Below are 23,265 nucleotides of genomic sequence, written 5' to 3'. Positions count from 1 at the left end.
ATTCTACTCTAAAACTAAGTTGATTATTAAGTTGTAGAAATTAGTCTTTTACTTTTTAGTGCATATTAAAATGTTATTGATAATTTTTTTTCTAAGTCAGTTGCTTTTCGTAATTTTTTTTGATTTTGTAATCTTCCAAATTATAAAACTTGTACTAGTCAATATGCTTAGCTATTTTCTGCAAGCTGGCTTTAATCAATCTCAAGCCAACTAAGTACCTCGTATGTCGTGTCGTCTCCTTTGCTCATATATATGCGACGGGAACGATGGCTGGTGGCTGGCAGTAAAGTCCTCGATTGGTGACCACGTACCGGAAGACGCAGTATTAGTAAGCTCCCACAAGAATGACCGACCATATGGTCAAGATCGCCTGAATACGTTGGATGAGGGCAGCGCAGGACCGAATGTCGAGAAGATCTTTGTCCAGCAGTGGATGTCTTCCGGCTGATAATGATGATGATGTACCCTAAGTGTGGGTTTTTGTGTTCTAGTCTCAAATAAAAACGTCGACAATATTATGATTCTAAATATATCACGACTATACATCTCTCAAGCATTGTGGGCGTTGCCATGTGAGTCATAGCGCCTTATGGGTATAATAACATTCTTTGTTTGTTGGTGAAAGTTACGTTCTATTAATCTTTGCGTTTAACATGTCTATGATCAAACTTCACTGTATATGACGTAACTGGACTGTTCCTGCCCTAAATATTACTATCTAATATATAAAATTCTCGTGTCATGGTGTTAAACTTTGAACTCCTCCGAAACGGCTTGACCGATTCTCATTAAATTTTGAGTGCATATGGGGTAGGTCTGAGAGTCGGACAACATCTATTTTTTATCTCCCTAACGATGATGGGATCCCTAGCGATGGTCCACACATTTATTTTTTTATTTTTTTGACAGTTTTTTTAATTTGTTTGATTATGAGTCAGCATTAAAAAATAAATACATCTTCAAATTTTCACCCATCTACGATCAACAGTTACTTTTGTATCGCGATTTTAGTATCGGCAATACAACGTTTGCTGGGTCAGCTAGTTTTTAGATAAATTCATTTCTTTCGTGTCCGTTACCCTACATCAATACAAACTCTTAATTTCTCTTCAAATTCAAATATTTTTATTCAAAATAGAATATTATATCACTTATAAGGAGTCATAAACCTTTTCGAAAAGGTATGCTTATGATCTGAGAAGAACGGGCGCAACAAACTCAGCGAGTTTCTTTTCATCAAAAAAAATATGTTTAGGCGTAAAAAAACAACCGACTTCAAAAACACTATTTCAAAACAATGGATATTGCACTAAAAAGTATAAAAATAATTGCGTAATTTTATACAATCTATTAATTAATCTAATTCTAGTTACGATTATTGGCATTCTGGAATCGTATCATATAAGACTACGACAATTACTTGGCCATATGACTTTGTTATGATAGATGACTTAAATATCCGGATACCATAAAAAAGATTCAGCCAAGTATCGTTAATTTGCTCCTAAGAATTGAAGAGTTCCGTTACTTTGTCATGGATTCCGTAATCAGAACTTAGGTTCTATTTAGTTATAGTTTGGTTAGTCAAACTCTCACCAAACTTTCCTTAAAGTATATCCTTTCCATTAAAAAAAGAATCATCGAAATCGGTCGGCGCGATATTGAGTTATTCGTACATTTATCATCCACTTTGCTAAACGTATATATAGCAAATTTAAGAATTGTATGGTTTTCTCATGGATGCCATAGTCAGATCTGGACCAAATTAAATAAAAAAAGAATTATCAAATTCGGTTCACGCAGTCGAAAGTTCTGAGGTAACAAACATAAAAAAAAACGACGAATTGAGAACCTCTTCCTTTTTTGAAGTCAGTTAAAATAAAAATAATTTAAACATAGGTATTAGAAATCCTACCTAGAGAAATAGTGAATTTAAGAAAATTTGCACTCGAAAGAAAAATGCGTAAAGTAGCCAATTTCTGGTATAAGCTTAACGGGATTCATCAAATCTCTATTTAAAACAGGTTTTGTACGAAACTCTGAAGTAATGTAAGAAACTCTCGTATTAGGTAACTGAATATCTGATAAAGTTAAAATCTATTTGAACTGGAAATAATTGTTGTTATCGCGTGGAAATAATGGCCGAACGATGCGATTTAAGTTAAATTGCTCCCGATATATTGCGATGATTCGGTTACCAATAACATAGAACTCTTGACGATCAGGACTCAATATCATATAACCCCAGTCGATAAGGGTATTCGTATATGATACGATGTCCGTAAGTTATCATTCCAGCGTTAAAAGTCTGTAGAATGTATGTATAGAACACATATAATTAAATGTTAAGCTCTGATTGTCGATTTGTTTGCACACTCTAATCTCGAAAACGGAACTAGAAGGCAAGACCAAAGATACGATGGGACGACGTTAAATGTCTGACTTAAAGGCTATATTGGACAAAGGTTCCGAAGAATAAAGCTAAGTGGAGACAGTTGGGTGAGGCCTGCGCTAAAAGGCACACCGAGCTGAGGGTTCTGTAATACAATAGTTTATTTTGCCTCAAAAAAACTCCACTTAAAATGTACTTCATTCTTGTAATACCTACTAAAGTACTTAAAATAAGTCTACATACTGAAGTCTAAACTATACAGTACTTTTACTAAGTTTACAGAAGTCTAAATTCTATATAAGGAGAAGTTACTTTTGAACTGTTCTTTTTAATTTAGTTTACTTTTAATCATTCAACGATTCCATTCCAATTCCACCTTCGCACGACACGCCACAAATTAGGATATCATCTATCATCTGGATGTGTGGCGGTCCTCCACAGTGCGGTTTTCAAGGAGCTTTTTTCCTCGTACTACTAAGCTGTGGAATGAGCTTCCTTGTGCGGTGTTTCCGGGACGATACGACATAGCGCGTACACCTTCCTTAAAGGCCGGCAACGCTCTTGTGATTCCTCTGATGTTGCAAAAGAATGTGGGCGGCGGTGATCACTTAACACCAGGTGGCCCTCGTGACGCTCGTTTGTCCTCCTATTCCATAAAAAAATCTTATATTTAAGTTTAATTAATCCTCGTCTCAGAAATAAAAGGCTTTTTATTTTATTTTAATCCCCATAAACGATAGAGACTGTCTTGATATTAACAAATTTATTAATTCTAGCTTCCTGTAACATAAAATTTATATATTTTATTTGTAAATAAAATCCGAGTTAAGCTCAGATTACAGTTATTACGATTTTCCATTAATTGTAAAGGAAATCTACAGACCAATGGAGCTAAAAGGTAAGGAATCGAGACGGGCAGGACGTTCAGCGCCCATTACAATGCAGTGCCGCTCAAGATATTGAACAACCCAAAAATTCTGAGCGGCACTACAACTGCGCTCGTCACCTTGAGACATAAGATGTCAAGTCTCATTTGCCCAGTAACTCTCACTTGCTACGGCGCCCTTCAGACCGAAACACAGTAATGCATACACATTACTGCTTGACGACAGAAATAGGCACCGTTGTGGTACACATAATCTAGCCGGCATTCTGTGCAAAGGAGCCTCCCACTCGTAGGCTCCATCATTATATATCATTATATCTTATTAAATCAATAAAGCGATGTGAGAATAAGCGATCAATTGATACATGATATGAACATTCATTGAACACAGACTAGATTAACATAAATTAAACTTGAAAAGACGCACAAAAACTTATCACCTGCAGTCGTTGCCTTACACGCGTACCTAACAGGATATTTACTGTTTCAAGGTGAAATTGTGAAAATATTCGTATTGAATTAATTACTAGCAAAAAAAACAAAGGATAAGTACTTCTAGGGAAAGCGTTCCCTTGTAGATCAATTTACGCGACAGCAATGCTCTTTAACGCAAAGAAAAATACAAAATATTTCCTACGTTTTAGTTTGGTTTATTTATAAAATCGTGTTTTTTAAGTTATTTAAACTATTATTCGAATATTTCCTAATATTAGATAAATCGGTTAAATATAATGGTTGAAATCATTGGTTGAAATTTAAAATGAACATCAATTCCTAACTTAGAGTCGATAGATGAAAATTATATGAATTAACGAACATCTTATTAAAATTATTAAATTTTTCAATTTACAAAATATTTTTTTAATTGAGTCATCGGTCCTCGATAAATCTACGAAGTTTGAACGAAATCTGGCCGTTTAAAGTGGGTCAAAATCACGCCCAAATGAACCGGTTACAAACAAACATACATACAGGTGAAGCTAATGAAAAGCATGTAAAAAAGGTCTTAAGGCATCAACATGGAACCCACTATCGTGTCGAAGTGATTCATAGCGGAGTTAACACTAGAGATCATTTATAACATTTTATATAAGCAATGGATTTCATCAGCATCATCATTTCAGTAGGAAGACTTCCACTGCTGGTCAAAGTCTTCCCCCAAAGATGTCCATGACGGTCGGTCCTGCGCTGCCTTTATCCAACCTGTTCCGGCTATCTTGACCAGGTCATCGGTCCATCATGTGGGGAGCCTACCAACATTTCATCTTCCGGTACGTAGTCGCCACTGTTTACCCTGCCCACTGCAACTTCAGTTTCGCAATCAACTGGCCTATGTCGGTGACTTTGGTTCTCCTACTGAGGTGATCCTCATTTCTGATTCGATTTCGCAAGGAAACTCCGAACAAAGCCGTCTCCATTTTCATTTTCCAGTGTATCATAGTCTAAATCTGACCTCAAGAAAAACTAAATTGTCTTACTATAAATCGGATTTCTGGTCGAACCAGCTTATTTTACTCGTGTCAGGATTCACTTGTTTATTCCAGTATAATCTAGTTTGTCCCAATTATCTTTTAGGCTTAACTAGTTTCTGCAGAACCAAACCTGACTTACTTGAACCTGAAAAATCTCGTTAAAACTATTAGGTGTAAGGAAGAATAATTAAAAAATTAATTCGATCTTTTGAGCAATCATACAGCCGTCCTTGATGTTACCCCACCGCCAGTGGAACACGAGAGGTTACCCATCTATGAACATAAGATTTTTCTAAAAGAAATATTGCCATACTTGTATCTGCATTTAAAACAGGCCGTATCCAACACATATATATAGAAATAGTAACATTTGACCCTATAGTGCATGCTCTACAAGAGGCAGATAATAATTGGCCACAACCAGGCATATCTACAATTGTGCAGGACCTTTTGGTAAATGTCAAGTTGCTGGGACAAGTTTTTTCTCGATACGTTTAAGTGTTAGTAGCGTTATATTATGCCCATAATATTGACTTGAAGATTATATTGTAAAAAGTTCCCCTTTCACTTTTTTTAATATTACAGAAATGGACAGACATTTGCAAATGCTAGGACTTACAGATGCGTATTCATCTATGGAGGTGAAAGCTTATGCGGTTCTTATGTATGCATGTTGGTATCGAAACGGGAATGCATACAGCTAATTACTAAAATTGTTGCTTCGAAGGGATACATTAAGTCAGTTTTAGCTGTCTGTAAGTATGGACAGTAAAATTTCCCCTATCCCAGCCTAGCCTTCCCCAGTTGAATAATAACCTAAAAGAAATGCAATGATTGCTTTTCATCTCATGGCGAGTGGTATGGAAAGCTGATTGTATTAGGACAATGCGAGAATTGCAGTAGGCAGGACACATAGGACGACGGACAGTAAAGTACCGTTGGGGCAGATAAGTACTCGAATGGCGACCACGTACCGGTCTTCCGGTACCGGTGCAGTGTTGGTTGGCCCACAAGAATTACCAATGATCTAGCCAAGATCGCCAGAATAGGTTGGATATGGCAGCGCAGGACCGATCGTCATGGCGATCTTTGGAGGAGGCCTTTGTCCAGCAGTGGACGTCTTCCGGCTGAAATGATGATGAAGGCGAGAATTAAAAATATATCGAAGACATCACCATCTGATTTTCCTTGAAGACGAGGACCCAAACTATGTGCATATTTTGCGTTTTGGAAATAAGATTTTTCGCACAGCAATATTTGCATTTTTGTATTTTTGCTACTTATATCGTCCACTCGGATTACGTCACCGGTAGCAATTTATTTATTTCACTAAATGAAAGGAGTGATGTCTACTAAATTATTATTCTTCAGTCTTCAAGTCAATACTTTGACTTTAATAATATTATGTAAAACGAATATCTAGTTGATCCTCGAATCCATAAGAAAGTTCCTTACTATTGTAATACTTTTGTAAAATCAACATTATTATTTCTGTTGCGTGACTTCCCATTATAGTATATACTAGCCAATTTAGAAGCAGCAATAGTAATTCACACTCTGTAAAATTTTCAGCTCTCTATCTCTTACGGCTTATAACATACAGTCCACTGACAGATAGACAAACGGACGGACGAACAGTGAAGTAATAAAACCTATAAAGGTAAACATTGTTTCTTTCTTTTCTGTGTCTTCTACGTTACACTCTTTGCAGAGCGGTTGTGGTCACCACGAAGTGAAATCTTTTGGGGCAGATGTGATACACCCCACGAGCATTTGTCACTTTTCCCTGCTGGCCGACAGTCTGGTACACTCGTTCAATAGACCACCCACAGCAGACTTAATTTGGTCGGTCCATCGCATGGGCGAAACCCTCAGGTGGCCGACACGACAAGGCACTCAATGGACTCACTCTCGCGCCGGTAGTCATGTCCGAAGAACTTAAGAATGCGCCTCTGTACTTACACAGACAACATTGTTTGTTGAATTAAATTAGTTATAAAATAATAGCGCAATATCGTAAATGGATACGGGTGAATTGCTACAATCAAGTGAACCCGGGCTGGTCCGTTGACATAAATAATATCACGTGTCATCGTAATACCCGACAGTTAAACTTAGCATAGAATCACATCAAAAGGCTTTAACAAAAAGTGTTAAGGAATTCACGAGTCACGGTCAGCGATAGCGTTCGTTTAAGACCATTAGTATGCCGCCACGTGACAAATCAGTCATGAGGATCACGATTCAGGGGTAAACACGCGGTATGAGCTAGCTTGTAGGCAAAGAGCTGCTGGAAAATTATATCAACATAGAAATGATGTATTGAGGATTGGTATAATTATATCAACTGTTATTTAAGAGAAAATTCCACAATTTTTTTTATAAAAGAGGGGCAAACGGTGTGATATGACGTGTGACGGGGTGATGTACGGCGGCAAAAAAATAATAACAACGAGCGCATTCGTTTTTGGAAAAGTTAAGAATATCAAATAACCAATTAATCGCCCCTTCACTGTCGATATTTTTTAGTACTTCAGTCACGAAACTTAGACTGAGATCCATAGAGCGTACTTAGACTTTACTCAGACCTTACTTACGAGAAACTTAGATAAGTGTTAGCTAAGCATATTGTTTGATTTCGTTTTTATAGTCATTTGACAGCTGAAATTATTCAGAGCTTAAACTAACACAGCCCAATGCAAAACTCATGTTCGCGTTTTATCACACTCAGCTAAGTTTTACATAAGTTAAGTCTGAGCAAACTATAAGTACGTTCTATAGATCACTTAGCCTTAGTCTAGCTTAATGACGTGTATCTTTAAAAATCCTTTTCAAACTAACATTCTTCCTTTTATTTCCATCACATGACGACACGTGATTATGCCATGCCATTTTTCTTTTTTCCCCTGTTCTGTCTTATTTTTGAAAATTTAAAATTAAAACTTTTTTCTGAGAGGACAATGAAACGTCGGGATAAACAAGTATAGTTAATTTTTACTGAATGAGAGAATCATCATAGGAATGTTGGTGACCGCGAACTGATGAAGAACCTTCGACTGGACAGAAACTAGCCGGTACCTACACCGAATGACGTCAGAGTTTCAAATATTGATAATTTCTCAAGAAATATTTAATTAGCGTTTTAATTATTTAACTCATGGTATTTTATTTAAATCTATAAGCACTCGCTGTACTGAAAAAGATTATACTAATACGTATAGAACTTTTCGCTAACTCTTTGACTATTAATACTTCAAACGTCACAGATTGTCATGCGCTGAGTTGTGTTCGAATGCTGCGCACGCGCACCGCGTCGCCGTCGTAGAACTGAAATAAACGCGCGTACGATTCGGGTAACATTTGATTTTCATTGTCTTCGGCGTAATGGCGTTAGCTCGAATCTCTGTACGGATCTTTAAAAGATTTATTGTTATATCCCTTACACATGTATAATGTTTTTTGGTTCGACTTGAATGTCGTGAACTAATGTGGGGTTCAATGATGATAAATGATCATTAAAATATGATGATTCCGAATAGGGATGAGTGTTTTTTTGAGGATTCGGGAAGATGTACAAGATTACTGACAACCTTTGGCGTAATTTAAAAATCCTGGAAAATTTGTTAAAAAAATCCAGCGATATCCAGTAGTAAATATTTGTATTATAAATTATATGAGTGTTCCATATTGTATGTTTAAGGCTTAATCATTTGTGTGAAAATGCCTCGTTATTTAGTAAGAAAACGTTATACTGAGGAATGAATGACAAAGGTGGGCAAAGGGATTATTTTCGTGTATCTTGGAAGCAGCTGTTATGATTTTGATAAAATTTTGTATTTTAATAAGGCTTTTTTTATATATTAAGTGTATTCAAATTCTAATATTTTTATTCAAAATAGTATATAAAATCACTTATTGAAAGTGAAAAACCACCACCCACTCTAAAGAGAACTCTGAGAAGAACGAGCGCAAAAAACTCAGCGGGCTTCTTTTTTCTATAAAAATACGGTTACAATGTAAAATCGTACAATAAAATTTATTACTTAATAGCCAGAGTGCGGTTGCTCCATTGCCAATGTGTGGTATCATTAAGAAAGTAATTTATGTTATAGTAACCTTTACCACATTTACAACGCCCCATAAAAGATTTACTAACTCGACATAGCCGAGTAGTAGGCATTATAAGTTTATGTTAACATTAAGATTATGACAGTTTCTAGCAAATTCACTTATGTGCCTATTTGAACTTGTTTTGGACTTAAAATTGTTATTATAATAATATTAAACGGATAGTCGAAAGATAATTCTTACCAAAATATCAAAGCTAAGATTGAATCTTAAACAATGGCTTGCACGTACAATGAACCATTCGGTCAATTTCGTAAAATGTTCATGTTTCAATCGTTTGAAGGAACACGCGTGGGATACTGTACACAATGGGATATAATGTCTGTCGTTATATCGTCTCGAAATTAAGATCGACTGCGCTTTAAGGCTGTGTTTTAATTTATTGTTGAAACGTTTTCCGGACAAGTAAAATATGGAGAGAATTTATTGGTGCTAATGTTTATACAACAGGAAAGAAAGAAGGAAAGATTAATAAGTTGGAGTGAGGGGCTTTTTCATAGTTCTTGGTATTCAATTTTTCAATAAAATATCAGATAGTACAATATGACTCTCCAAGCATAAGTTCAAGAAATAAATTAAGGCTTCTATAAGATATAAGAAGGTTTACTGTAGTATAGTAGATTATACAGAAGATATTGATGCATGGTTCTTGTATGGTACTGCGCAGGCCATATAATATTGAATAATATTAATAATAAGTTTATGTTTGTTCCTGGTGCAAAATAGTTATGACAGTTTCTAGAAAATTCATTTATGTGCCTCACGGACGAGTAAAAATTTGCCATCGTCTGACAGTTCAGTTTGCGTCGCAATAAAATATTTTAAAAATGCCGTCGTGCGTTGTGAATAAGTGTAAAAACGATACTATAGAAGTATTTGTGGCCATATATTATTATTTATGGGAGAAAATTTGTGTAAATGGTATCCCCCGTAACCGCACACACACTAGCATAAAGGTGCTTCACTTGCTAATATCACGACGCGGAGTCCTTCTTTTTTTACTCGTCCGTGAAGTGCCTATGTAGATACGTCATAACATTATCAATAATATATCTCAAGAACAAGTTTTAAATCAACAATTTTGTGAATTGAAAAAAAAACGAAATTTTACAATGTTGCTTCACCAAATATGCGCGAAAACAAACACATAACTTGAGACCAGAAATAAAAGTCCATAAAATGCAAGATTTCGTTGCAAATATTAGGCGATTTTGGACATATTATTATGCTGTAGGACCAGATTGAGGTAATGGCAAATATTATATTATAATAATATCTACATGTGTATTAAAGCCTCTATACACTTCTACTTGTAAAAAAACCTTACAAGTTACATCTTAAATCTTAATATATATAAATTACGTCACTTTGTTTGTCCGCGATGGACTCCTAAACTAATGAACGGATTTTAATGGGGATTACTTCATGGAGTGCAGTTTAGTCCAACTTATGAGATAGGATAGTTTTTATTTCGATTTGAGACCCATAATTCAAGAATATCTCGTTTAAAGATATAAGATAATTATAAAAAAACCTATTTATTTCCAATCTACTATTATATTACATTCTAACAGTGATATTACAGGTATATCTCTGATTACATCGATTATAATAAATATTACTTATTGTTACAATTATTTACATAGATAGGAGAGAGTATAATTTTTATTTGTGTTATGTACTGTCTTCATCATTATTGCTATCTTTTTCTATAAGTATCCTGCCGTCGCTTGAATGTCTCCTATCCACCTTATCCTAAGACGTCCTATTCTTCTTTTTCCTATTGGTCCTTCTTACATAGTTGCCTCTGAGGTTCATCTATTGTCTCTATATCTTGCTATATGTCCAGCCCACTTCCAATTTTGTTTCAGAGCGCAATATAAGGCATCTACAACCTTTGTTTTTCGTCGTATCCCTTCACAGAGATAATGTAATCGCGTTGTAATTATTAATCAAATATGTCAACTTAAGAGTCGTAGATTCGATTCCCGCAAACACATTAGCACCGATATAAATCCTACATACGATACAACATTCTCCGTGTCATATCAATTAAAACCGCGCACATCTTTACCATATTTGCCAAGTTGTCGGAGTCCCGGGTTCGCTTCCCGCCGATTACAAAAACTGTCTCCATATACGACTTAATTGCCTACTTTAGTAAGATTAATAGTGCTACTAGAGAATTAGCATAATGGCATTTTACTGCATAGACTTACTAGCGCATAGACAAACAGACCGTGCGAGAGAGAAAAACATCTCTAACGTAGATTTAAGATAGAAAAAAGTGTGTGTTTACTTATATATGCACGCAAGAAGTTATACTTCTTTGGCCTAAAAAAGCAAAAATCATTAAAATGATTTCTTATATATATTAATATTCCTCGTGCTAAGTGCGTAGAAACGTATCTAGAAAGAACAATTCTGTAAAAATCTTGCAAAGATGGCTTTGACAATTAATTATTAAGTAATGAATACGGCTGTATAGGCTTGAACCCTTTGCCTGTCCTAATAATGGACGATGAAACCAAAAAATAAAAAAACCGAATGACGCAAACGTCAGAAAATTTTAGGAACCAGCTTCAACTTGTCACTGTGATTACTGTGATGCGCGAGCTTCTTAAAATTTCATCCTCAACCTTTTTTTAATAACGCGCCTAAAGAAGTATATATAGTAAGCAAGCGAATCTTTTGTATTGTAACTGATTCTGATTGACAAGTCGTAAACAGTCAGCCATGCTTAGAATAGTTCCATAGTATTTTGAATATTAAATTGGGAAAACCACTAGCTAAGGCACGCATTGACAAAAGTAAAATCGATGGCGCATTTTCCGGTCTGGTTGTCCGAACACTAACTAGTCCAGTGTTTTTCAAAGTTATTATTTATTTTTTTGCCAATACGGGACGATACGAGCAGGACGTTCAACTGATGGTAATTGATAAATTATTTTAAAATCAATAATCCAACGACATAATCTACCACAAATTGGAATAGATATGCCTCAAACTTAAAGAGTAGGAACATAATATTCTCAACGGGATAGTACTATAATGTAACAAAACCTACTTTATTTTCTGTTCTTTCTTTCCCTTGAGAGACAATGATAAGAGAGAGATTTATGGAGTAGTAGATTATGTCCTGTGCTTCCCCGGAGCATAAAAATAATAGGGAAATCCAAGGGTGTCCTAGGTGGTGGCAAAGGATGCCGGTTAGATTATGGGTACCACAACGGCGCCATTAATTGTTACCATTTTTAATTGGACGTAGTTCCTGAAAAACGTTCCAAGTCACAAACATCACATTTAAAGGAATTCGTGCTTAAAGTTTAATAAATATTAGGGTATTCCATACATGTGGGTTGGGCTACTAAGTCATGATGTCATTTACGGCCGTTTTCAATAACGTATCTCTACGGTTATATTGCTGTCGCCGTTTAGTGACAAGATCTTATCTATCCATAGATAGGTCAATATAGTTATATTCCAATTCTTTATGTCGATAGGTTATTGAAATGTAAGTAAGCGTAAAAGGATAGATTTGTCTACCACTACTAAGGATAGATAGGTCATTGAAAACGGCCGTTAAAGAGTGACAGTAGGCCCGCCATTTTTTGTCAGTCCGTTAATATGAATCACGTGACCAATTTTGTGTTTTTAACTCAATTTTGACATGATTGTGGCTTGGAACGTTTTTCTGGAATTATGTACTATTATAGTACAATAATTATTAGTAGTTAATTAGTCCTGTAATAACACAGATTGCGTGTTATTTACGATGTCCTTCAGTTTTCGCTTCTAGCCGCGATCTCCACGTGTAGTCAATCTATGAAAGTACTTTGTTAGATTCAGTTATGGTTCATTTAATTGGTTTTATATTCTAACCATCTGATAAGAAGGCTTACTATAGTATAGCAGGTTATATAGAAGAAAATAATGCATTGATATTAATTGGTTCTGCGAAGGCCACCTAAAATTGTATAATATTAGATTAAGATATGCTAAGTCGTTGTATAATTTAAAAGATGGGCTGGGTGTTTCTACTACAGTGTCTGAAGATGAAGGTTTTTAACTAGAGATGACTTACGGTACGCAGACGTGGTCGCTAACTGTGGGCCTTATGAGAAAGCTCATGGTCGCTCAGAGGGCTATGGAGAGGGCTATGCTCGGAGTTTCCCTGCGAGATCGAATCAGAAATGGCGAAATCCGTAGGAGAACCAAAGTCACATAGCCCAAATGATTGCGAAACTGAAGTGGCAGTGGGCAGGGCACATAGTTCGACGGACAGATGATCATTGGGGCAGTAAAGTCCTCGAATGGCGACCACGTACCAGAAAACGCAGTGTTGGTAGGCCCCCTACAAGATGGACTGACGATCTGGTCAATCTCCGGGGGATGCCTTTGTCCAGCATTGCACGTCTACCGGCTGATGATGATGATGATGGGATATTCTTATCAGTTCTTTTTTTTAATGAAAATAAGGGACGAGGTAACAATTAATTACAAAATACCAACGGTCGTGTGCTTTCTTCGTGAGCATATATTTTGTAATTTTTAGTTATCTTGGTAGGTATCCTTTAACATGTTTCGTCATGCTCACTGAATGGCATTGTTTGCGGCGGTGTCGTCTACTGCCCTCAAATATGTACGAAGGGAACGATGGCTGGTCCGTGTGTCAACTCGTGAACGGGTACTGCTTTTGGTGCCAGTATTATGATAGTAATCACGACCATCATGTTCACGAAGCATCCTTATATAAACAATGAATTCAAGCTCTATAGGTTGATGCACCCAATATACGATAATTTATATTTATACAGTTTATTCTATATTACTTTTTATGAAACAATTTATATTATTTCAATACGACTCATATATCGGATGCAACACCTTACAAACTAATTTGTTATGTATATTACAGCCATTGTAAAATACTATATTTGATTGAAAAGAGTGGCCGTTGAGTTTCTTGTATGTTCTTCTTGCGAGCTCAACTTTTCCTAACATATGGTAGATTGAGTAATTTAAAAGAAAAATTTGTAGTGACAATTCAAAAGAGTTTAACGCCTAATTGAATAAAGTTCATTTGACTTTGATATGTCATTATAAAATGACTCAAGACTCGAAAATGGCTTAGCCTAAACTCGGTTCCCAATTTCAAATTTATAATATCTAAAAGCACCTTTTGACTATCTTGTTTAGTATCAAATTTAACATTTTTTCGACAGATAGCAACAAAAAGACTTGATTGATGTTAGCCAGATCATTCATACCACCAGTGGGAGGCTCCTTTGCACAGTACGCCGGCCAGATTATGGGTACCACAACGGCGCCTATTCCTGCCGTGAAGCAGTAACAGCAGTTTTGGTCTGAAGGGCGCCGTAGCTAGTGAAATTACTGGGCAAATGAGACTTAATATCTTATGTCTCAAGGTGACGAGCGCAATTGTAGTGCCGCTCAGAATTTTTGGACTTTTCAAGAATCCTGAGCGGCACTGCATTGCAATGGGCAGGGCGTATCAATTACTATAAATCTATGGAGCCTCAAATATTTGACTCAAATAATTTTAACTATTGCTTGGGACTACTTTAAAATTTATAATACAACCGGCGTGATAATTATTTTACACATACTAATAATAAATATTTAATAAATAATAATTATTTTACGTTAAATAATAATAATACATTATTTTACGCAAAAATATACATTCATTCCTATAATTAAAAAAAATTATCCAATTCAAATTAATTATTTTTCACTTCTCATGCTCTGAAATTGCTTATTTGTGCACGATATAGGCTGCACAAAATCGATTTTTGTGCACGAGTGCACAAAAGTATGTACTCATAAATGTATCTATATTAAGGCAAAGAAAATGAGCTATACAGCCAAACACAATAAAAAGTTCAGAGATAGAATTTGTTATTTTATAATATTTAAGTACTTAATTTATTTGCCTCATGTGTTTTAAGACATAAAAGGTATTACAATTTTAATTAAAATACGGTATTTTATTTAATTAATTAAAAAAATATATATATTACAAAATTAATTAAATAGTAGGCTGTATAGGTCTGGAGCCCAAGCCTCAATGTCGTAAGATAAAAAAAAAAGCGGCGGGAAACAGGTCTTGTTTTTTCGTTAATTGTTGTTAGTTGTTAATTGATGTTTATTTTGAATTTCAACTAGTATCTTTAACCGATTTATCTAATATTTGAAAATTTTTGAATATCAAAGAGAATTTTTAATTCAATAATGCAAATAATAGTTAAATAAAAACTAAAAAACACGCTTTTTATCAAAAACCGAACTAAAAAATATAAAATATTTTCTACTTTTGAGTTTGGTTATTTTTAAAAGCGTGTTTTTTAGTTTTTATCTAACTATTATTTGCATTATTGAATTAAAAATTCTCTTTGGTATTCAAAAATTTTCTGATATTAGATAAATAATAGTTGAAATTTAAAATTTACATCAATTCGTACCTAATAGATGATGATGAAAATTTTATGAATGACAGAAATCTTATTTTGCAAATTGAAAATTGGAATAATTTTATCAAATTAATGTATTGTCATCGGTCCTCGATCAATCAACGAAGTTTGAAAGAAAACTGGACGTTTAAAGTGGGTCTAAAACGCGTCCAAATGAGTCGGCTACAAACAAACATACATACAGGTGAAGCTAATAAAAAGTGTGTAATGAAGGGTTTAAATGTTATCCCTGACATGTACAGAAATATAGTAAAAATTATTTAATATTCTACAAAATTTCAGAATTCATTAAGTTCAATTACTCGTTATTTTCATAACAATGTCCTGTTTTAAATAATTATTTTACTAAATACTTATGTTTAACATTGAGTTAAGTAATAGATAAAATCATAAACTTATTTCAACGTACTGCCCGGCTTAATAGTAAGTTACCCTAAAATATAAATATATCTCACACTATTATCCCAAAACTTAAAAAAAATTTTTCAATGTTAAGTTACACAGAGTATAAGTAATATTAACTTCGTAACTTCAGAAACAACTGATGTGATTAACATAACCCAAACTCTACTAACTTAAGTCAACACTTAGCCATAAATCATATTTCTAACATCCTCATAGCATGGGTACGTAAGAGATTTAACTATAGAATAAGATGCTTTAAGATAATCTTGAAAACTGACCAAAAACAATCCAGCAACGAAAATCCAAGTAATCCACAACACAGAACCACCACAGCACTTCGTTAGCGTAAAGTAAAACCTGCGCGCGCGCAACCTCCTCGTCGAGAGGTTCTATGGTGACTGGCTGTATAGCTCTAGCCTTTACACACCTGTCATTCAGACGCTAATAAAAAACAATAGCAAACACAAAATCTGTACTAGGCGAACATGAAAAGAGTAAACAGTGTTGTAATACTCTATGGTACAGTCATGTATATATGTATAGAAAGAATTAAGAATTATGAGCGTTTGTTTTATATACATATTATGCTATGAAGCAGTTATGTGTAAACATTACTGTGTTTTAGTCTGAAGGGCGCGGTAGCTAGTGAAATTACTGGACAAATGAAACTTAACATAATATTATGTATCAAGGTTTTTCGATAATCCTGCGGCACTACATTGTAATGGGCAGGGCGTGTCAATTACCATCACAGTCAGCTGAACGCCTTGCTCGTCTCGTCCCTTATTTTCATAAATAAGTAAAATGCACAATTATGTATTTATTAAATTTTAATAATAAAGCCTTTTTCTAATCTAAATTCATCGCTAAAGTTTATTATATAAAGGCTTTTAATATTTTCTTTAAAAATTGGATCCCTCTTCAGTTAAGGTCATTTCTTTCTATCTATTTCTAATTTTTCCTTCCTCCAAACAATTTTCCAGTTTATTCTACTATTATCATCGGCTTTCCCTATCTCTCTTTTCTTATAGTCTCTTCCAGGCTGTAATTTGTTTTGTTCATCAGTCTTCGAAATTCCAAAGCATCAGCTTGAAATAAAATTGTAATTTAAATATTTTTATTCAAAATGGTAATAAATGTATATGCACAAGTATGTACATATTAAATTTTAATAATAAATCCTTTTCGAATCTAAATTCTTTGCTCCAGTTTATTTACTCAGGTTTTTAAAACTTATTTTGAAACTTAGATCCCCTTTCAGTGAAGGCTTTCCATGTATTTCTAATTTTTCCTTCCTCAAAACAGTTTTCCAGTTTATTCTACTATTATCTATCTACTATATTATATATTATCTACTATATATTAAAATATACACTATGTAAGCAAATTACCATAAAAATTAACAATTTAAATGTACAATATAAAGATATTACTTTTGTTATTCAAGATCAAAATGATGTAGCAATTCTTTGTACCTACAAGCTGCCAATTTAGAATTTTCGATATATTCAGAATTATTGAAGTTATACTTTTTTAGGCCCGTTATGAAGAACTGATGAGAGTGAATTTTAAGATGCCCATGCATCGCTGTTACACAAAAGAAAGAATTCCTAAAATTTTCTGACGCTTGCCTCATTCGTTATTTTTTTTTTGGTTTCTTTGTACATTATTAGGACAGGCAAAGGGTTCAAGCCCATACAGCCGTATTCATCTATTGCAAATAAAATTTATTACTTTTACAGTGTGTTAGTTTAATACGTAAATATATAACAATTTAAAATATAAAAAGGTTATTCGAAGTGGTCTCCATTTTCTGCAGTACAGTTCTTTAAACGTTGAGGTCAGTTATCAATAAAAGCACGCACTCTTTCCATGGGAAAATTCTTCACTGCCAATCGTACGTATTGTTTTAGGGACTTCAAATTATTATGGCGTTTAGAGCAAGCCGTACTCTCTAACCATAGATCCAGCGGATTATGATCGACGACCACCAGTCTTCAGTTCTGATGAAGTCCCAAACTTTCGTTTCCAACCATGACTGCGTAGACCGAGGTTTATGACCCGTTGCCGAGTCTTGGTGGAAGGGCCATTCTTGGTTATTGTACATGGTGCTGTTAAAGGGCTTCTCTACCTTCTTAACAATGGTATCTTTAACACTTGTGCCCATGTTATGATACCTTTTTCACAAAAGTATGGCTCAGTCACTCCTTCATAGCTAAAACTATACATAGCTAAGACTTAAGTGATGGTTTAGTCTCCACCAAACCATCACTGAAGTCAGATAGTGCCCACGTCGCACTCTGTCGAATGATTTGGAAGCTTACTTAGAGCTTTGAGCATAAATACGGTCATTTTGTTTGTTAAAATGTTGCTTAATTGTAAGAATTTTCTCATCCGTAAACAACATTTTTCTGTGATGCTTCAGTAGTTATTCGATTCTATCACCCTATTCTTTTTTAAATTATCAGTTAAGAAATCACCACTACGTCTCTTATAGGCTGCAAGTCCTTAGACATCTTTTAAAATAGGCGACATCGACATGGTTCTAGGTGCTATCTTCATCTCCCGAGATGAAATCTTTTGCTTTCGGACAGGATTTCTTCGAATTCTTTCCCTTATTGCTTTGACCACCTTATTTGTACGAACACTATGTGGATGGCCAGATCTTTTTCTGTCACAAACGGAGGAGTTCTCATTGTACCTATTAATAGCCAGATACACAAACATTTAACTAATACTAAGCGTATGGAGAGTTTTAAAAATTGCATTTGGCTCCATACCTACTTTGTATAATACAATCACAGCGATTCGGTTCCCTTTATCACCCCACTCTATTTTAATATCGCAAAATATTGTTCAATGTATTGGCGCCAAAATGAGAAACCTCAATGAACAATCATATAAAAATATTAGATTCCCAATTGAAATGTAATATTTTGTTTATTTTTAAGTCAGGCAATAAGGCCAGACTAATTACCTATATGTAGAAAATTTTACCAGTGTGAGGCTTCTTTTGATATCACGCGAGGAATTTTCTTTTTTGTAAATGTTTTTTTACCATGTTCAAGAAGAATTTTAAAAGTTCAAATTCTTTATTTACCAGAAACATTTTTAGCTAAAGAGTTTACAACCTGCAAAGACTTTAGTTTTTAATATTTATAATTTATCATAGTAAAAACTTATAATTAGTCCATTCAAGTTGTTTTACGTAAAGTCTTACTTAACTATCCTTACAAAGAATTTTCATTTATTAAATTTGTATGTGCCAATATAATAACACACACTTTTAATAGGCCATATTATTCACTGATAAGTCAATAATGTAGTATAATTATTACAAACATACAAAAATATATCTTTTATTTTTATAAACTTACTGAAGACAATTGTACACTTGACTGTACCTTACCGTCAGTATAAGAGTACTAGGTCCAATGAATTTTGTAACTGAAAAATAAAAAATAAAAACAAGTTGAAGAACTATATATGTTTTTAAAGTGGAATTTCGTTTAGCAATATAATATAATCTATTCTTATTTACTACATATATCTTTTACAAACATGTTAATAATGAATATAATATAGATATCAGTATATTATTAGTTAATAATCCATTTGACCGCGTGCAACGCAGTTGTCGGGGACCCAGTATTCTGTGAACGGCTGGATCACTTGGCATTGCATACAGACGTCGCTTCATTGTGGCTCTTCTACCGCATTTATCACGGGGAGTGTTCCGAAAAGCTGTTCTACCTGATTCCTGCCGCCGAATCCTACCTTCGCACAACACGCCACAAATTAGGATATCATCCCCACCATCTGGATGTGTGGCGGTCCTCCACAGTGCGGTTTTCATGGAGCTATCTTCCACGTACTACAGCTGTGGAATGAGCTTCCTTGTGCGGTGTTTCCGGTACGATACGACATGGGTACCCCCAAAAAAAGTGCATACACCTTCCTTAAAAGCCGGCAACGCTCCTCTGATGTTGCAAGAGAATGTAGGCAGCGGTGATCACTTAACACCAGATGACCCGTACGCTCGTTTGTCCATCTTTTCCATAAAAAAATATATACAAAAAACTTTTATCTTTATAAAATTACTGAAGACATAATCTAATACTACACTTGACTGTACCATGGCGTCAGTGTAGGAGTTCATTCAGTGTTCTTATGCAATTGAATCATAATTGCTTTAAATTACCATAAATTGTTATTAAACCCATGCTTTGTCTAAGTTTAAATGTCATGACAATATTGATATTTAATGAAAGATTTGCTTGAAGAAATCAGATTAAGGATTGGTCTCCGCTGCGCTCCAACTAGATAACTCAGGCGTAGTCGCTAAGTGCGGCAACTAATACCCAAGCTCGAACCTCGAAGCCAAGCTCGAACAATGTGTGACGTTGACGTGCCACATGTTCTGTTAAGCTTTGCTAATAATTGAAACTAAAATGTCGGGTAAATCTTTGTAAAAATAATACTACAAGAAATAAGAAGGACACTGGGATCACATATCATCAGTAAGTATTTTGTATTTTATTAATTTCAATGTAAAATAACACGAAGCGTATGTTACAAAATTTGAAAGATGCCATTGAGTGTCAAGATGCCACGCACACAAACATCTAATAGTTGCCGTAATATAAACGCTATTGTTTTTGTAGTGCGGTATCTAGTTGGAGCGCAGCGGTGACCAATCCTTAATCTAAGTGGAAGTATTTTTTATGTGCTTGATTCTTCTATACGTGTGTTTGTTTCTGAGTCCTGATGAATTAAGGCGATTTTGATCTCTGTAAATGATTCCTTATACAAAAATACTGCACCAGGTCCGGTCATTTTTGTTACTGAAAATTATAAACTAAAAAGATTAAAACAAATTAAAGTGAAAAAAGTGAATAAGCTGTTAAACAGTAGAAATTAGTTTTAAAGGCGAAAATTTGAAGCAATTAAATATATGTAGTTCATTAAAATGTTATTAATGATTTTATCTATTGTTTTATTATTTAAACGTCAAAAGAAGATACTTACAATTAAGATTAACAAAAAAACAACCGGCTTCAAAAACAATAGATATACTTAATATGCACTAAAAAGTATTAAAATGATTGCGTATTTTTATACAATCTAATCCACACGGGAAGCACCAGCTTTCAAATAAAAATTATTATCAAAATCGGTTCACCCAGTCGAGGTGAGTTGTGAGGTAACAAACATAAAAAAAAATAGCGACGAATTTAGAACCTCCTCCTTTTTTGAAGTCGGTTAATTAGGTTTCTTATTAAGAGTTTTCCACTTATATAATGACTCATCATGATATCTCTGGAACCATAAGGCGTAGAGACTTGAAATTTTGTAGAAATATTCCTGGCACCGTGGAGAGGTCAGAATTTGCAAAAGTTTTTTTATGAACAGAACATCTGCCGGGTCAGCTAGTATCATAATATATGTATTGTTATTGTGGGTTCAAGGATTTCACCACATTGGGTCGAGATATAAATCTCGCCGTTGCCAGTTGTAATTGTGCGATACATTGCCGCATGCCTTATGGAATGGCTTCTCCAATACTCATTCAAAAGCCAATGGTATTTAATAGATTTGCAAACGGCGAACAGTTATATTGATATGTTTTTAATCGTCCGATTGATCCTGGCTGGGATATAAGGCCAAAACAAAATATACCCTCTCAACTTTTGTGGCAAACACAGAACTCCATTACTTAATTACGAATAATTTCCAACGGTATGATCTTACAGATCTCTTTACCAAAACTTATTTCATAATGTTTATAACATGGGCTTCTGAAGCTGGGCGTCATAAATAGAGCACGGCAATACTTCAAGCCGGCCCACATTCCAGCGCTCTACAAAGCGCAGGTCCGGCCACACATGGAGTATTGCTGTCATCTCTGGTCTGGCGCACCCCAGTATCAGCACGAACCACTTGACCGCCTGCAACGCAAAGCTGCTCCGATTGTCGAGGACCCAGTGCTCTGTGAATGGCTCGATCAGTTAGCGTTGTGTAGCCATTTCGCTGCTGTTTCACTTGATTCCTGCTGCCGAATGCCACCTTCGCACGACACGCCACAAATTAGTCTATCATCCTCCCCCATCTGGATGTGTGGCGTTCCTCCACAGTCCGGTTTTCAAGAAACATTCTTCCACGTACAACCAGCTGTGGAATGAGCTTCCTTGTGCGGAGTTTCCGGGACGATACGACATGCATACCTTCAAAAAATAATAGTGTGATAAATGCGGTAGAAGACACAGAATGAAGCGACGTCTCTACGCCACGCCAAGTGATCTAACCGTTTTTGTGTGGATTTGAAATATTTCTAAGCGTCATAATCAATTCAAGAATTAACTACAATAGCAGTAGCTTTAATTAATTGACAAATTCACCCTGTATTTAAAGAAGTAATGAACCCTCTGTATTCCATTGATCTCACACCTGCCTATACTTCACCTAGAGTGCGTTATAATATCTACATCGAGCAGTAGATACGTAGGTGTTATGAGCTAATGTCTCATCCGAGGTGAATGTACTGATTCAGACGTCACACTGACTCACTATTTACGGTAACTTGAAGCCATTGTCTGTTTTTTATAATCCCAACAATAAGAGCAGCTCTATATAAATATATTATTTGCAAATAAGTTTTAGTTATAGAAATTGTTAAGCAATGGTCATATATACCTAGTCTTGCCATAAATACTGAAACAAATAAAATAAAAATATATCGCAAATAACATTAATTACTTATACAGGGTGTTAGTTTAATACAAAAATATAAATCAATTTAAAATATAAAAAGCATATTCGAAGTGGTCTACATTTTCTGCAAAACAGTTCTTTAAACCTTGAGGTCAGTTATCAATAGAAGCACGCACTCTTTCTCTGGGAAAATTCTTCACTGCCAATCGTATGGATTGTTTTAGGGACTCCAAATTATCATGGCGTTTAGAGCAAGCCGTACTCTTTTAAACCGACATAATCCAGCGGATTAAGATTGGGACTAGACGACGGCCAGTCTTCAGCTCTGATGAAGTCCGAAACATTCGTTTCCAACCAAGATTGTGTAGACCGAGCTTTATGACCCGGCGCCGAGTCTTGCTGGAAGGACCATTCTTGGTTATTGAACATGGTGTTGTTAAGGGGCTTCACCACCTTCTCAAGAATGGTATCTTGATATATTTGTGCCGATGTTTTGATACCTATTTCACAAGAATTGGCTCACTCATAGGTAATACGCCACAATCACTGAAGTCAGATAGTGCCCACGTTGCACTCTGTCGACTAATTGGGAAGCTTAGAGCTTTGAGCATAAATACATTTCAGTCATTTTGTTTGTTAAAATGTTTGTTAGTTCTCAGTTGTACAAATTTTCTCATCCGTAAACAAAACTTTTCTGTGACCTTCCTTTTGCGTACCGCTTCAGTAGTTGTTTCGATTTTACCACCTATCCTTTTTTAAATTATCAGTTATGAAATG

At 35.0% G+C, this 23,265-nt stretch overlaps 1 protein-coding gene across 2 annotated transcripts in view; it reads right to left on the bottom strand.

Annotated features, from left to right (window-relative positions):
* Window positions 1–16,170, bottom strand: part of LOC126978148 (ras association domain-containing protein 10) — a 126,958-nt gene extending 110,788 nt beyond the window's left edge. For both annotated transcript variants that reach the window (XM_050826900.1, XM_050826901.1), the window contains exon 1: window positions 16,056–16,170. The gene's annotated coding sequence lies outside the window, so the exon portion shown is untranslated. The remainder of the gene's footprint in view (window positions 1–16,055) is intronic.
* Window positions 16,171–23,265: the final 7,095 nt, after the last annotated feature.

This window comes from Leptidea sinapis, chromosome 47 (genome assembly GCF_905404315.1).
Source record: "Leptidea sinapis chromosome 47, ilLepSina1.1, whole genome shotgun sequence".
Classification (NCBI taxonomy): Eukaryota; Metazoa; Arthropoda; class Insecta; order Lepidoptera; family Pieridae; genus Leptidea; species Leptidea sinapis.
Note: the sequence above shows the minus strand (reverse complement) of the source record. Positions and strands in the feature narration are given on the sequence as shown.